This window comes from Cololabis saira, chromosome 6 (genome assembly GCF_033807715.1).
Source record: "Cololabis saira isolate AMF1-May2022 chromosome 6, fColSai1.1, whole genome shotgun sequence".
NCBI classification, from domain to species: domain Eukaryota; kingdom Metazoa; phylum Chordata; class Actinopteri; order Beloniformes; family Belonidae; genus Cololabis; species Cololabis saira.
In genome coordinates, this window is record NC_084592.1 from 6,450,076 (window position 1) to 6,465,794 (window position 15,719).

A 15,719-nucleotide genomic window follows, 5' to 3' on the forward strand; every position below is an offset into this window, starting at 1 on the left:
AATATTGCTGATCATGGCTTACAGTTTAAAAAAAACTCAAATATCCTATCTAAAAAAATTAGAATATTCTGGTAATCAATATTTCAGTTGATTTGTAATGAATCCAGAATGTATGACATTTTTGTTTTTTAATTGCATTACAGAAAATAAAGAACTTTATCACAATATTCAAATTTTCTGAGACAGTCCTGTATATGTTCTTAAGCCTGACACTCAAGTCCAGGGTGTTCAAATCAACTTAACCTGTTCTAAGCACCAAAAAGTCTAAAGCCTGTGTCCCATTTACCGTCCGTCAGTACAGTAAAAGCAGTGTACTGGATTCACGACTGGGTTGTGGATGCTTTTCCAGGCAAAAGAAACTAGCAGAGCAACTCGTGTTACAGTTGAAAGCTGGATTTAGGTACTGGGGTCATGCTTCCACCAGCTTCTCAGAGAGCAAACATGTGCCATGTTTCGAGTTTAAGGTTGTGTGGGTGATTTCAGAGAGCTGTCTTGTGTAATCTTTTTTGTGCAAATATACCAGAACCTCGTGCAAAATAGCACTCATTTTACTTCACAGCATTTTAGCAGATTAGGGAAAACAAATAATCTGAAAAGTTTATGCTATACAGAGAACTGGAGCAAATTCTGCACCTGAATGTTTTTGAATACGGAGCGGTCACGTCTTCCCCAAAGTGCTCCATTTATGTGTGTTTCAACTCTTTAAACGCATAGATGTTTCAGCCCCAAAGGACAGAAGGACTAAGGCCCCGTTTACACATAGCCGGGTATTTACAAAAACGGATATTTCCCCCTCTACGTTTTGAAAAATTCCATCGTTTACACGAGATCGTTTTCAAAATCTCTTCGTTTACACGAATCTGCATAAATACGCTGTTAACATCATGCCAGCCAATCAGAATCCTGGAAAAAACATCAACAAATGACACGTGTAACTTCCAGTTACTTCCAAGACGGAACAAGAGTCTTTCGTTTGGAGTGACATAGAAGTGGAGTTACTTTTAAGTGTGACTTTAGAATATAAAACAGGTAAAATACAAGAAAATATTGACGGTGGCCAAACTAATTGTAAACACAGGTCGCACACATGACGCTGGTGACGTTTCTGTTGCATAATGTGACGTTCTGAAGCCTAAATCTCCGTTTTCCTCTGTTTAGACGCAAACGTAAAAACTGAGTTTTTGAAAATCTCCACTTTGGCCGGAGTTCAGAAATTATCGTTTTTGGTGACTTTGAGCTCCGTTTTCGTGTAAACGAACGGCCAAAACGCATGAAAACGCCTCCGTTTTTGCTCCGTGTAAACGGGGCCTTAAAATGCACCATTCTCTCTCAGATGTTTAACTAGACTCTACTGCAGAAAGTCAAGGTTAGAAGTTCAATTATTTGTTTAAAGATTTAAATATTTTTTCCCATGATTCCTTTTTCTTTCTGTTTTTTTGAAATGTCAAAAGACCACAGCTGTAATTTGGAGTCTCTCAGTACCAGAAGCAAGAGTAGCAGGGGGATTTCTGTTTCATCATAGGAATTATTTCACTTTATGGTCAAAGGGCAAGTTACAGTGATGAAACTCTAAAGCAAAGTAGAGCTATGGTCAGGAATCAGTTAATGCTTTCAGGGCTCTATCATAGACTGCTTCTGTTCAGGCAGTCTTACGCCTCTGTCTTCTCCACTCTTAAGCCACTTCTAAACAGAGATCGGGTTATTAAGGTGGGCTGGAGATCCCCCCTTCATTCTGCCTCCAGCTGTGCATACACATGGATCCTATGAAGCCTCAATAATCCCTCTTCAGTGTCTGTTTTTAACAAATCCTGTTGATGTTCCTGTCAGACGGTCTGTCATTGTCCCTGTGATGGACTGATTTCACGACCTTAAATTCAGAAAACGCCGGGGGCCGGGTTATTGATGCGTCTTATTGCAGACAAAACAAATCTATCTTTTTTTTTACCACTTTTGTTCTTGACTATGGAGACGTGTGGTATATGGATGCCTCTGCTTATTGTTTTCACAAGCTGGATAGTGCCATGGGGCACTGAGATTCATTACCACTCTGTACTCTGTTTTAAAGTTAAATTGGACATCTTTATGTGCCCGAGGCCCCTGTTATTGGAATGTGTTTATTTACAAAACCATTCTGGGTATCCTCTTCGTTTGGTCTTTTAACAAGTAAACTTGAAAGTCGGTGCAGTATATCTTGTCTGCATGTTAGTATATTTTATGTGAATACATTTTAGTGTTGTTAATGTTAACTGTTTTTAATGTAACTATGCTGAACCCCTGTTGTTCAGGTCTCCCATAAAAAAAGGATATTTGACAGCAATGGGACTTTCCTGGTTAAACAAAGGTTATATAATAATCAGTTTTTTCATCATCATCATGTTTTTCTGGCATTCAATTCTTTTTCTTCAAAATATTCACTAAAATGATACACATGCATTTCCTTTCAGAGATATCAAAACATACAGTACAACATAACGGATTGTTGAATGCAACACAGTATTTATAACATTCCCTGTCTTAATTTAAAGGTAGACATTGAGCCAGATCTCAGCTAATTTCTGTTTTCTGTGTGTTGGGGTGTACAGTATCACATTTGTTGGAGGTTGGGAGCAACACTTTAAGAAAAGACAATCTTGTATATGTTGTCTTGTGTAGTAACGGATGTACAAAGTTTTATAAAAAAGGGAAGCTCAACAGCCAAGTGCCTGCAGAGCGCTTGCTTCCAACACAGGGAAGTCAGGTTAAGATTCCTAAAGACAAAGGACACTATTTTTAGACATAATTCATAATGAATAATATGTGTTTCTAGAAAAAAATGATCTAAACAGGGGTTGGTAGCCTAAAACACTAAATAGTAAAAGGTCAGGACTCAAATGGTAAAGTACAAAGTAGTCTGTTATTTACTGAAATACATGTGTTGTACTTCTTATTCTACACTGCAAAACCTCAAAATCTTAACAAGAATATTTGTCTTATTTCTAGTTAAAATGTCTAATTTTTAGTCAAAAAATCTCATTACACTTAAAACAAGACTCATCACTGGAAAAAACAACAATTTTCACCTGTTTCAAGTAGATTTTCACTTAAAATAAGTAGAAAAATCTGCCAGTGGAACAAGATTTTTTTTGCCTGTAATGAGAAGATAAATCTTGTCCCACTGGCAGATTTTTCTACTTATTTCAAGTGAAAATGTACTTGAAACAGGTGAAAATTGTTATTAATAAAGTTATTTTTCTGGTAATGACTCTTGTTTTAAGTGTAATGGGATTTTTTGACTAAAAATGAGACATTTTAACTAGAAATAAGACAAATATTCCTGGTAAGATTTTGAGTTTTTGCAGTGTATATGAAGACAATTTATACAGTTTGTGGCCCTTTTTCTTCTGCAACGAGTTTCATCCCAAAAGTCACTTTGATATGAAGGGGTTCAGAATCACTGCTGACCTTTGGGTCAGAGGTCACTACGGTTACACACCGACTCCACAGCGTATCAGCTCCTTATAACGGAGCTCTGCTCCACAGGTGCTTTTGCAGCTATTCTGAACCTAATTCTCTTGATCCCAGCAGCACATTTGTTGACCCAGAAGTGATCATCTTAATGATGCACATGGTGTTTGGTTGGGTGAACAGCACAGATATAACCTTAATGCTGTCTATGACTCCCAATGAGGTTAATCACTTAGTATCCACAGTTTGTTTGTGAGCCAGAGCCGACAAGGAGGTTAGTCCGACTACGACGGTCATTACCTGTGCACGCTTTCATGTTACGTTATATGTTAAGTTGAACAAAAGTGTTTCAGGCCCCAGGTCAGTCCAACTAAATTACACACAGAAGGAAGAATATTTCCTTGCTCACTATCAGGGGTATCAAGTTCTGAGATTTTGTCTAACTTGCAGCAACGGAACATTTACAACTAAAAAATCAACATTTTTCACCAGAAACAGTAACCAGACAGACTGGATGACCCCTGTTTCAGCACAATATTTATTGTACTTTGGTCAAATATCAATAATAATAATTCATGTTCATATTGTATTTATTTATTTATTTATTTATTTTCTCATGATACATGATAAACAAAAATGAGGGTGGACAGCAGAGGTGTCAAGTAAAGAAGTACAAATACTTTGTTACCTTACTTAAGTAGAAACTTTGGTTATCTACTGTATACTTCACTGGAGTAATTATTTTTCAGACGACTTTTTACTTTTTTTCACGCAATTATCTGTACTTTTTACTCCTTACATTTTAAAAACAGCCTCGTTACTCTATTTCATTTCGGCCTTTAAATAAAAACTATCCAGTTAAATTGCTCCATCCGGATAGAGTGAATTTGGTTGTGGTTGTTTCAGATGTTCTTGTCCAGTTTTGTTCTTACATCCGTTCCCTCAGATTCCTGCAACTAAACTTGGATGTACATTCCAATAAAGGTTAGGATAAATGATAACATGCCTCTGAAGTTTGACCTTTTGCAACACAATACTTATAGGCAACTAGTCATCATATCTCCTTCTCTCTGAAACACATGTTAATGCTCAATAGTACACATATATGCTTCTTTAATATATTTGCATTATACTAAGATGCATTCATTTTCAATGGCTTTGTCCTTAATGGCTTTTTTCCCCCTTACATTACTTTTACTTTTATACTTTAAGTAGTTTTGAAACCAGTACTTTTATACTTTTACTTGAGTAAAAAACTTGAGTTGATACTTCAACTTCTACAGGAGTATTTTTAAACTCTAGTATCTATACTTCTACCTGAGTAATGAGTGTGAATACTGAAGACACCTCTGGTGGACAGCCCCCTCGTTCTATGTAGAAAACATGGAGAAAGACTTAGTATTATCAAATATCACGCAGAAGCTTGTCATGGAAATGTGCTGTTGCATATTCTTTCAGCTGTAATTTCATGATGTGAGAAGCACAAATCCATTTGATAAGCCCTCCTCGTACTCCAGATAAAGCACAGATAACAAACTATTCAAAAACAGCACCAACACAGAAGAAAGAAAACAATCCTATTGATGTTTGCTGAACCACCAATAAAGCTGGAAACCATAAACTTTCATAACCCTTATTTAAAACTGTTACGTGTCTAACCTATAAAGTATGGGCTTATGCAGCCACAGCTGTTAAATCATATGTTGTACGTGGCATCTCTTACAAAAACTTCCCTATTGGCAAGTTTAATAATTGCAAAGTTTCATAAGAGCCTATGACTCAGTTCCCGGAGCTATTGTAAAACCACAGTTGTCCTATATGCCCAACACTCCCAGGCGCAGCCGTGCGTGTGCTCTTGTACGCGTGCATGCATGTGTGAGGGTTTGTGGTGTTGTAACAAAAAAAAAAGGGGGAGCTGTAGCTCTTACGACCACTGCTTGGATAATTTGTAGTGGAGAGGGGACAAATTACACAAAGATAACCACCTCTACCTGCACTAATCTTCACATGGATACATCCTGTATTGATGGCCATTATGACATTCATTACAAAATCTCTCTGTTTTCGCAACACAAAAGACATACCTTGCCTGTCAAAGTTCACTCCTTTATGAAAGAGTGAGTGACCCACATTTGTAACATTTATTATTGGCATTATACATCTTCTAACAAGGATCGGTTTTCCGTTCGGTCAGCAAGGCATTGTTTTACTCCCACTGAGCAGCCGGATCCTCAGGAAAACGACCCCAGACTGCCTTTAATTGGAGCTCATTTAATCAGCTATAATATGGAAAGATGTGAGGGCAGATTGTTTATGAACTTTTCATAACATAACTTTTCTGTTATGTATTAAGAAGAGAGAGAGGAGGGATCAGCAAGCTGAGGGCTACCAACTGCCTTTGTTATTCTACTCGTCAGGTTACATGAGCTTCTCTGTCTCCAGTGACGATCGCTGCCAGAGGAAACAATGCAACAATGCAAGTGCATTTTCAGGAATTGTACTGAAATGAAAATGAAAATGAAATAAGCATTTGCCACTCCTGCACAATTATGATCAAAAAGCTTTATCAAAACATATTTTGGGTGTAGAGAGCAGTAATTAGCTGGAAGGGATCGTGAATAGGTTTACATAGTCATTCCATCATGGATTCAGTGAAACCTCAAACAGTGCAGTAGCTCATTTTAAGGTTTGAAAAGACAAATATGTATTACATCCTTTGATAAAAACAAGTCATTTCATGATAAAAATGGAAATTAATTGAATAATAGTTGATTGATGCCCAAATGAAACTCATATAGTTACAAAAAAAAAATTAAAAAGAATAAAAAAGAAGCTAGTTAGTCAAAAATGAAATGTTAATCTTATGATAAACTGTTGACAGTGCAGCAGAAAGAGAAACATGGTTGAAATAGTCATGAAGGCATGCGGGTGTTGTATTTGCAGCCTGGCAACAACTCGTTGCAGAGGTGGCAGGTAGCACCAGTGCACTTTCTCAGTTTAAAACGTGGATGGATGGATACGCAACAGTTGAATATTTGGGAGCAGAAATGCAGCATCTGCTGTTAACATGATAATGTTAGAGGAGACCTATTAAAGCATCTAATACCTATTTTAAACAGGCCTTGAATGTCTTAAAAACAAGCTTTTGATTGTTTTTGCTAAATAAATGAGAAATTCAGCCTCTGAGCCATGTCTTTATCTTGCCATTCTCTAACCTGATTATCTATACAGGATTCTGAGTGGGCGGGGCTATGATAATGAGGCTCTGTGCTGATTGGCTGCCTGAATGACGCGATACACCGCTACGAAAAAATGGCGGAAGCTCCGGCCGGCGGAGTTCGTTGTCGGCGTGGTTTCACACATCGGAGATCAAACTATGTAAATCACTCCGTCGTTACGTAACGACAGGAGCAGAATCTTATTGGCTCGTAGATCCACATCACACTGGATGAATCCGGGCGACTGTACAGACACTGCAGAATTTGGTTGCTTTCCTCCTTCTCTGATTTGGCAGGCTGAGGGGAGACCACTTTATAGATGTTAAAGCAAGAGAAAACCTGTTTTTGATAATAGTTCCCCTTTAAACTGAGAGCCCACCTGAACATCTAAATGACCTGCATACCAGATACAAAGATAGACACAATATGACCAGATGATAAGACTCAAGTAATATGCTGTGGAATAGGGGTGTTCATACCTCTGATCCAGGAGCGGTTCCACGACTCCACTAACACCAGCAACATGTGGAAAGGCACACGGGCTATCACCAACCACGAGATAACCTTCACCTGTGGGTGAAGCTGACGCTGACTTCCTCAATGAACCCAATAATGTTTAGGGAGGTTTGACCCCTGAACAGCACCCTGGCAGGGAAAGCCGTTCCCCATCAGGAATTAAGACACTGTTCTTGGACGTGGCTGTAAACACTGGGAAGGCCCCAGGCCCTGACAGCATACAGGGGCCAGTGCTCAGGGACCAGCTGGCCCCTCGCTGGCCCACCACAGTGCCATCCTGATTAAAGGCTGCCACTATGGAAGGATCATTTTGTCATTTGCTCAGAGGATCTGGAAACAATCACAAAGTGCTTTTTTTGCTTCCAAACCACTTGGTACATGCTCCAATTATGCCTTCTTGCCATCTCTTGCAGACTCCGTCTTTAGAGAGTGGAGTCGTTTGGGCATTGTAAGTTTAAAATAACTTTTTGTTAATGGACACTTATGCTCCTTTGAACAATTACAATCTAAATACTCTCTCAAAATCCCAATTCTTTAGGTACTTACAATTAAGACACTGCAGTATATCCAGCAGGTTTTTAAGCCACACTGTAAAACCTGATAAGTTAGTTGAACTCAAACGATTTGAGGAAACTGATTGCCTAAAACCATTTAAGTTTATTAACTCAAATAATTCAATTGTAAAATATTCCATTTAGGTTCAAGTAACCCAGATATGTATTGTTAAGGTAACTTGGTTAAATAAATTTGATAGTACCATTTCATTCAGTAAACTGAACTTAAAACTAATACGTATTATACACTCATATGTAGTATTTCCTTCAGACCTACTTAAAAAGTGTTAATTGTATTAATTTGCATCAAGCCAGACTAACTTAATTGAATCTTCTTTACATAAATGTTAGCACTTAAGTTCAAGTTACTCAGTTTTATTCCTCTAAATTAAATGATCACATTCTAGTGGTCACAACTAGCTAATCAATTCATTTTAGGAAACCGATTTGCCTTAAACCATTTTAGTTGTCATAACTTAAATAACTCAACTTTAAGTTGCTTTAACACAATACAAACACAGACATCTTATACCAGCTTCAAACATTTATTTAATCAATCTTTAAGTTATCTTAACTGATGGCAATGAGTGACCACAACTTTTTCCAAAGTTTAAGTTATTTCAACTTACTTCTGTTATTAAGATGTATTGTTAGGTTTTACAGTGCACATGAATCACTGCCTGAAGACAATGCACTGTTTAAAATGTTACTGGGCCCCCCAGAAGCAGAACACCTGATCTCAGATCTGGTGAGCTACTTCTCAAGTAACCTAGATATATCTACATCAACATAAAGCAAGCCTGGGAAAGTGAACTTGGCATTGAAATTGACTTAAACTTAAACTTAAACTTTATTTATTTATATAGCACCAACTCATGCAGTGTAAGTGCAACTCATGGTGCTTTACATACAGAGATAAAATAACAATCAAAAGTACAATTTAAAACATCCCATACGACCCCACCCCCCACGCATACACACACCCTCACTCACACTCATACACATGTGCATACACTCACACGCCCACACACACACACACACACAATAAGTGGACTGGTGACATGGCTTAGCACTAACGATCCAGGTGAGGAAAACACTACCTATGGGTGGCCGTCCACACCGAGAGGCTCCACCGGCCACGACCACAAGGAGCATCGCCACAGAGACCCCCCCAACCTGGACAGACCAGGACAGACCCAACACAGAAGGTGGAGTCCCTCCCCCAGCTACCCAGGCCTGAGGGACCCCCATGACGACACCCCCATAGGCGGAACAGGCACACCTCCCAATGTGGACGACCCCCCTGAGGAAACACTGGAGCTAAAAACTAAAAGATTAAAAGAAAGTAAAAAATGCCTAAAAAGTGTAAAATTTTAGAAAAATCTATACAAAACTTAAGATGAATAATAAATAACATAAAATACAAAGTCACTCAAATGGATTAAAGGTGATCAGATAAAAGCCAAGCTAAAAAGGTGTGTCTTGAGCCTCCTTTTAAAAGTATCAACGTTCTCTGCGGTCCTGAGGTTCTCTGGCAGGCTGTTCCATAAATAAGGGCCATAATGGCTGAATGCAGCCTCACCGTGGGTTTTGGTCGCGGTTCGGGGAATGGTTAAAAGGCCGGTGCCAGAGGACCTCAGGGTCCGTGAGGGTTGATACGGTAAAAGCAGATCAGATAAATAAGATGGCCCAAGACCGTTAAGACATTTAAAAACCAGTAAAAGAACCTTAAAATCAATCCTGAAGCGGACGGGGAGCCAATGCAGCGATTTTAAAACAGGTGTAATGTGCTCCCGCCCTCTGGTCCTCGTCAGCACGCGAGCGGCTGAATTCTGTAATAGTTGTAGGTTCTTAATACTCTTGACGACATGAGATAAAAGCATGCATCAGCACCTCCGTGCTGGCCTGAGAGAGAAACGGGCGGACTCTGGCTATATTCTTAAGATGGTAAAAACCTATCTTCGTAATATTCTTTATGTGTGGAATAAAAGTGAGCTCAGAGTCAAAAATAACACCCAGGTTCTTTACACATTTCGAAGGTTTAAAATCTTGTAGTTTTGGTAAAAGTTTCTCTCTCTGGCCTTCAGGACCAATAACTAAAACTTCTGTTTTGTCCTGGTTGAGCTGTAGGAAATTATCTGCCATCCATGACTTAATATCTAAAATACAGTTAAAAAGGGCATCAAGTGGCCCTGTGTCATCAGGAGACACAGCGATGTACAGCTGTGTGTCGTCAGCGTAGCTGTGGAAGCTGATGCCGTGTCTCCTGATGACGTCCCCCAAGGGAAGCATGTAAAGGTTAAAAAGAAGCGGACCTAAAATTGACCCTTGGGGGACCCCACACTTAATTTCATGCATTCTGGAGGAACATGTATCCAAACTTACAAAGAAAGATCGATCTGTGAGATAGGAGCGGAACCAGTTAAAAACAGTACCAGAGAGGCCCACCAGGTGCTTCAGTCTGTTTAATAAAATGTGATGGTCTACTGTATCGAAGGCGGCACTAAGATCCAGTAGAACCAAGACTGTCAGTTTGCGGTTATCTAAATTGCACCTGATGTCATTTAAAATCTTTAAAAGGGCTGTCTCGGTGCTGTGGTTCATCCTAAAGCCAGACTGAAATTTCTCTGAAATATTGTTTCTTATTAAAAAATAATTTACTTGGTTAAAAACCAGCTTTTCTAAAATCTTACTTAAAAAGGGTAAGTTGGATACAGGTCTGTAGTTATTAAAAATGCTGTGATCTAAATTGCTCTTCTTCAGAAGGGGCTTCACCACCGCCATTTTAAAGGCGGCAGGGAAGACACCCGTCTGAAGAGAGTAATTTACTATATTTAAAATATGTTCCTCAAAGAATTCATAAAATGTCTTTAAAAGTGATGTGGGAATAGGATCTAAAAGGCAGGTTGTTGGGTTTACCTGGGAGAAAACTCGACCAAGGGTCCTCGCATCAACCAGGGCAAAACTCTCCAGTGTTTCCTCGGATAAAAGCAACTGTCCAGATGTGTTAAAAATGACATTTTGATGTGGTAAAAGACTGGACCTAATGTTGTCAATTTTACTTCCAAAGTGGTCTGCAAAATCCTCACAAAGATTGTCTGTTGGTGGTTGTGAGGAATTCTTAAAATGTACATTTGTTAAAAGATCGAAGGTGGAGAAAAGAAATCGAGGATTGTTTTTATTGTCTGTAATGAGTTTTGAGAAATGAGCTATCCTTGCCTGTTTGACGGTTTTATTGTTGGATTTGAGTTGTTCACGAAATATTTGATAATGTATTGTAAGTTTACTTTTTCTCCACCTTCTCTCAGCACTCCTGCATTTTCTTTTTGATTTTTTGACTTCCTCAGTTCTCCATGGGGGTGTAGGCTTAGTTTTTATGGTTTTTGTTAAAAGTGGAGCAACTGAGTTCAGCGTAGATTCCAGTTTCCTGTTAAAATTATCAACAATAAAATCACATGATGCAGGTAAAACATCAGCAGGAGTGCTCTCTAAAATCTCAATAAAATTTGCAGCCACTTCAGAAGTTAGGTAGCGTTTCCTCACCGTTCTCATCGAGGCTTCCTGATGATTAAGACTGGTGATGTTAAAAAACACGCAGTAATGGTCAGACACAGCCAGGTCGACAACAGAGGACACACCGGTGGACAGGCCATAGGTTATGACCAGGTCCAGGGTGTGTCCTCTGTTGTGAGTCGGCTGTGTGACATGTTGGGTAAAATCCATGCAGTTTAAAAGGTTTAAAAATTCTCTCGACAGTGGGTCGGAGGTATTGTCAATGTGTAGATTAAAATCACCAGTTATTAAAATTCTGTTGTAAGTGGTATGTATGATTGATAAAAGCTCTGAAAATTCACTGATAAACGATGAAACATGGTGGGAAGTATTAACTGGTATAAAATCCTGCTCTGTTAATGCTAGACTCCAACTGATCCAGTACAAGGTTGTTCATAGAGTATACTTCTCCAAGACAAAACTGCACAGATTTTTTCCTAATGTTTCTCCACTTTGTAATAGGTGCAACACTACGGAAGGCTCTCTAGCCCAACTTTTTTGGTCTTGCTCGAAACTGTACACTTTTTGGTCTCTCATCTTTCAGTGGTTTTCCTCTGTCTTCAAGATTATTATAACACCTGATCCTGAAACCGCTCTATTTGGACATTTTGCTACTATGGAAAACTTGGAACACAACATAGGTATTGCCCTGACAGTTGGGATGATGATCGCCAAAAGATGAATCCTATAACTGTGGAAATCTGATTCAGCCCCCAAGTTTGAGGCTTGGTTGAGGGAACTCATGAGCATTTTACATATTGAAGACAGAGACATGAACTATCTGGCAATCTTCTGAAGTTCCGCAGGATATGGAACCCAGTACTAGTCTAGACTAGAGCATATTATGGACCAATGATTCCCTTCTCTTCTCTTACCCTGCTTGTGAACTTTTTTGATAGGTTGGTCTGTAGTGGAACAGTTTGGAGCAGGAAATGAAACAAAGTAATAACATAAATCTGTTTAAAAAGAAATACAAAAAAATATTTATAAACAGGTATATGGAGGAGGAAATGGGTTAATGAGGAGTGTGAGAATCAAATAAAATAGGGAAAAATTGTATATTATACTTGCTTAAGATATGTTTAGATATTTATGTGGATATTTATGTAGTATATATTATATGTTGAGAGGGATAGTTATAATTATGTAATATATGTTATATATTTATTGGGTATGTAGCACATATATATTTATAGGGATATTTATGTAGTTTATATAGTGTATATTATTTATATAGATTTATATCATATTTGTATTTTCTAGATATATTGATATAACATTTATGTAATATTTATGTTTTCTATATATTTATATGGATAATTATGTAATAATAGGCATGTTTACATAGTATTTATATAGATTATATTTATATGGATATTGTGTAGATATAATAATAGCAATAATGTAAATACATAGGGGTAGGAACTAGGAAAAAGTGTACACTTCTTCCTACTCCTTTTTTTCAAACATATGTGAATATGAAGATGTAAATGTTTATCTTTTTTATTTTTACTTTCATATATATACATTTGAAATAAAAATACATTCATTCATTCATTCATTCATTCATTCATTCATTCATTCATTCATTCATTCATTCATTCATTCATTCATTCATTCATTCATTCATTCATTCATTCATCCATTCATTCATTCATTGTGCAGTGGAGAGTGGTGAGTATTTTCTGCCCCTCCTTAGTTTAATTTAATTTATATATATATATATATATATATATATATATATATATATATATATATATATATATATATATATATATATATATATATATATATATATATATATATATATATATATATATATATATATATATGTCTTTGTCTACTTATCTTTGTTGTTGCCTTACTGTCCTGTGTGATTGCTTCTGTTTGATGTAAAAAATGTATAAATAAAATGTAAAAAAAAAAAAAAAGACTGCCACTACCAGCCCATAGCACTGGCCTCCATGTGGATGAAGGCTTTGAGAGGCTGGTAAAGGAACACATCATCTCCAGGCTGTTTGCACTGAGGATGTCTTCTCCTCCGTTCTACACGGAGCCTCCCACGCCTGCTGCTCCTGGACTTACGCTCAGGCTTGAACACGATCCTTCCACAACAGCTGGCAGAGACAACAGCCTGGTTCTTGTCCACTTCAGCACAAAGTTCCTGGGGTGCACATCACAGAGGACCCCACCTGATCGATAAACACTACAACGCCGGTGCAGAGGGCACAGCAGCGGTTGTACTTCCTGCTGGGGATGAGAAGAGCAAACCTAAAATAAAGTGAGACCCATGCAAATGAAATGTTGTTCTGTATACACGGAATTACAATAAAAGTCTGTCTAAGTTTAATGAAAAAGAAATAGCAGTTTTCTCACTGAAGATGATATTTCAGAAAAATGTAAAACAAAATTGCTCTTTTAAAGTTGTCTTGACTTGGATGTCTGCAGGAGTTTTAAGTTCCAACCACGTTCCCTCCAAACTCTCTTCCAGCTGCTGAAAGTCCTTCCAGCTTGTTCATATGCAGAGCCGCCCCTGACCCAATTGGGGCCCTAAGCAAAATGTTATTTGGACCCCCCCCCCCCCCCCCCAAACCAATTAAACTCATAAAAAGCCATCAATTAGCCATCAAAGTAACTTCCACCAGCTCAATTGCCCACACACTGAAAGCAGGTCTGAAAGCACAACTAAACATGCAAGTTTATAGCTTATATACGCCCACCAACTGGTCATGTGACCACTCTTTGGTGGTCACATGACCAGGTGAATGCATGGGGCGTTAACACGGCGTTCAATAAATGTTCAAGACTGCTGGAAAAATAAAATTCTCCAGTCTAGACGGAGACTTGGGACAGGGATTACTGTTAATGAGTGGCAGCTCAGGGGTTTGTTTGTTTTGGTTTTGATCAAACTTGGTTTTAACCATTAATATATATGCAGACAAGAGAAAAAATATATATTTACAAAATTTACAAAATTTAAAATCATTGGACTGTTTTTGAGAAACTGTATTAATAAACTGAAAAGAATACTTAAAATAAGCATTTTAATAAGTAAATTAGATTGCTTGAGAGTTTTGAGAACTTGGAAAAAGAGTTGAAAGACAATATTTTGCAAATATACAATTTAAATGCATTATTAATGACTTTTTCCCGCGACCCGGGAACGGATAAGTGGAAGAAGATGGATGGATGGATGGATGACTTTTTCTTTTCTTTCTTTTAAAATCAGCTTTGTGATGGTGAAGTGTTGCATTTTTTGAAATAAAATGCACAGCTAAAGTAAAAGATAAAGTTAACTTTTATTCATGTGATTTCACATCAAAAAAACCTGAAGTGCGTTCAAATTCTTTTTTATTTATTTTTTTTATTTTTACCCTATTAAAACAGCTTCTCTTATGCACTCTAGCATTTCTCAGTGGTGTTTAACTTACCAAAGAGATTATTTATGTGTCCAAAATATAAAAAATATGGGAAATGTTTATGAATTAAAAAGTCCAGGATGAATCTTATGTAGATTTGTAATAAAGATTTTCTCATTTTCACATTGCTTCATGGTTGTCATCTGATTCCTTATCATGACATGTTTCTTTCAGCGGTCCTCCATCGTTGCTCCTCTTCTCAGATCACCATCAAACAGCAGGAACAGTTGTATAACTGCTTCTTATCATTCATCTGCACTGAGTTCCCAGTGTTTCCCATCAGCATCACGTGGCTCCAGTACCATTCATGTTTACAGAACATGCACACACATCCAGAGGAGCACCTGTCCTCCGGTCCGTATCATGGCCTGTGTGTGTGTGGAGTCTGCGGGAGTTAGAAACGAGAGCGGAGAGCAGCGACACGTGAAGGCTTCTCCTGCCGGCCCTGACACATGCAGCGTGGAGGAAAGTGGGTGTCGTGGTTACCATGGCACCCCTGGCTCCTGCTTGTTTTTCCCCTTCCTCATGTGCTCACATCATTTCCTTTCACTTCGGAGGACATCACAATGAATTAACATCTATTTCCCAGAAACTCAACCTAATCGGTAGTTTTATATTTTTTACAATTGTTGTTGCATAAAAGGAAATGACCCTCCCACCATGGAAAGACACTAATAGACACACACAGATATGTGCACTCAGATCTCAGAAACAAAAGAGCAAAAATAACATTCCCTTTTTGTTTTTTATCAGAACTCTTGACCAGTGATAAACACTGACCGTAGAACAGGCCGGTCTGGTCTGATGATGTTCCATCTCCTCTCGTTTACCGGGAAAAGCTATTACATTCTCTGTAAAAGCAAAACGTCTACAATGTCTCACACACTGCACATCAGTGGGTGGTTATTTTGATCTCACACAATAAATCTGTGTTTTCTTGCTCATCAGAATGACCCATTGAAATATAAGCAGACATATAAGCACTGTTCCCTGCATATTGTGCATCTTTAAGGCTA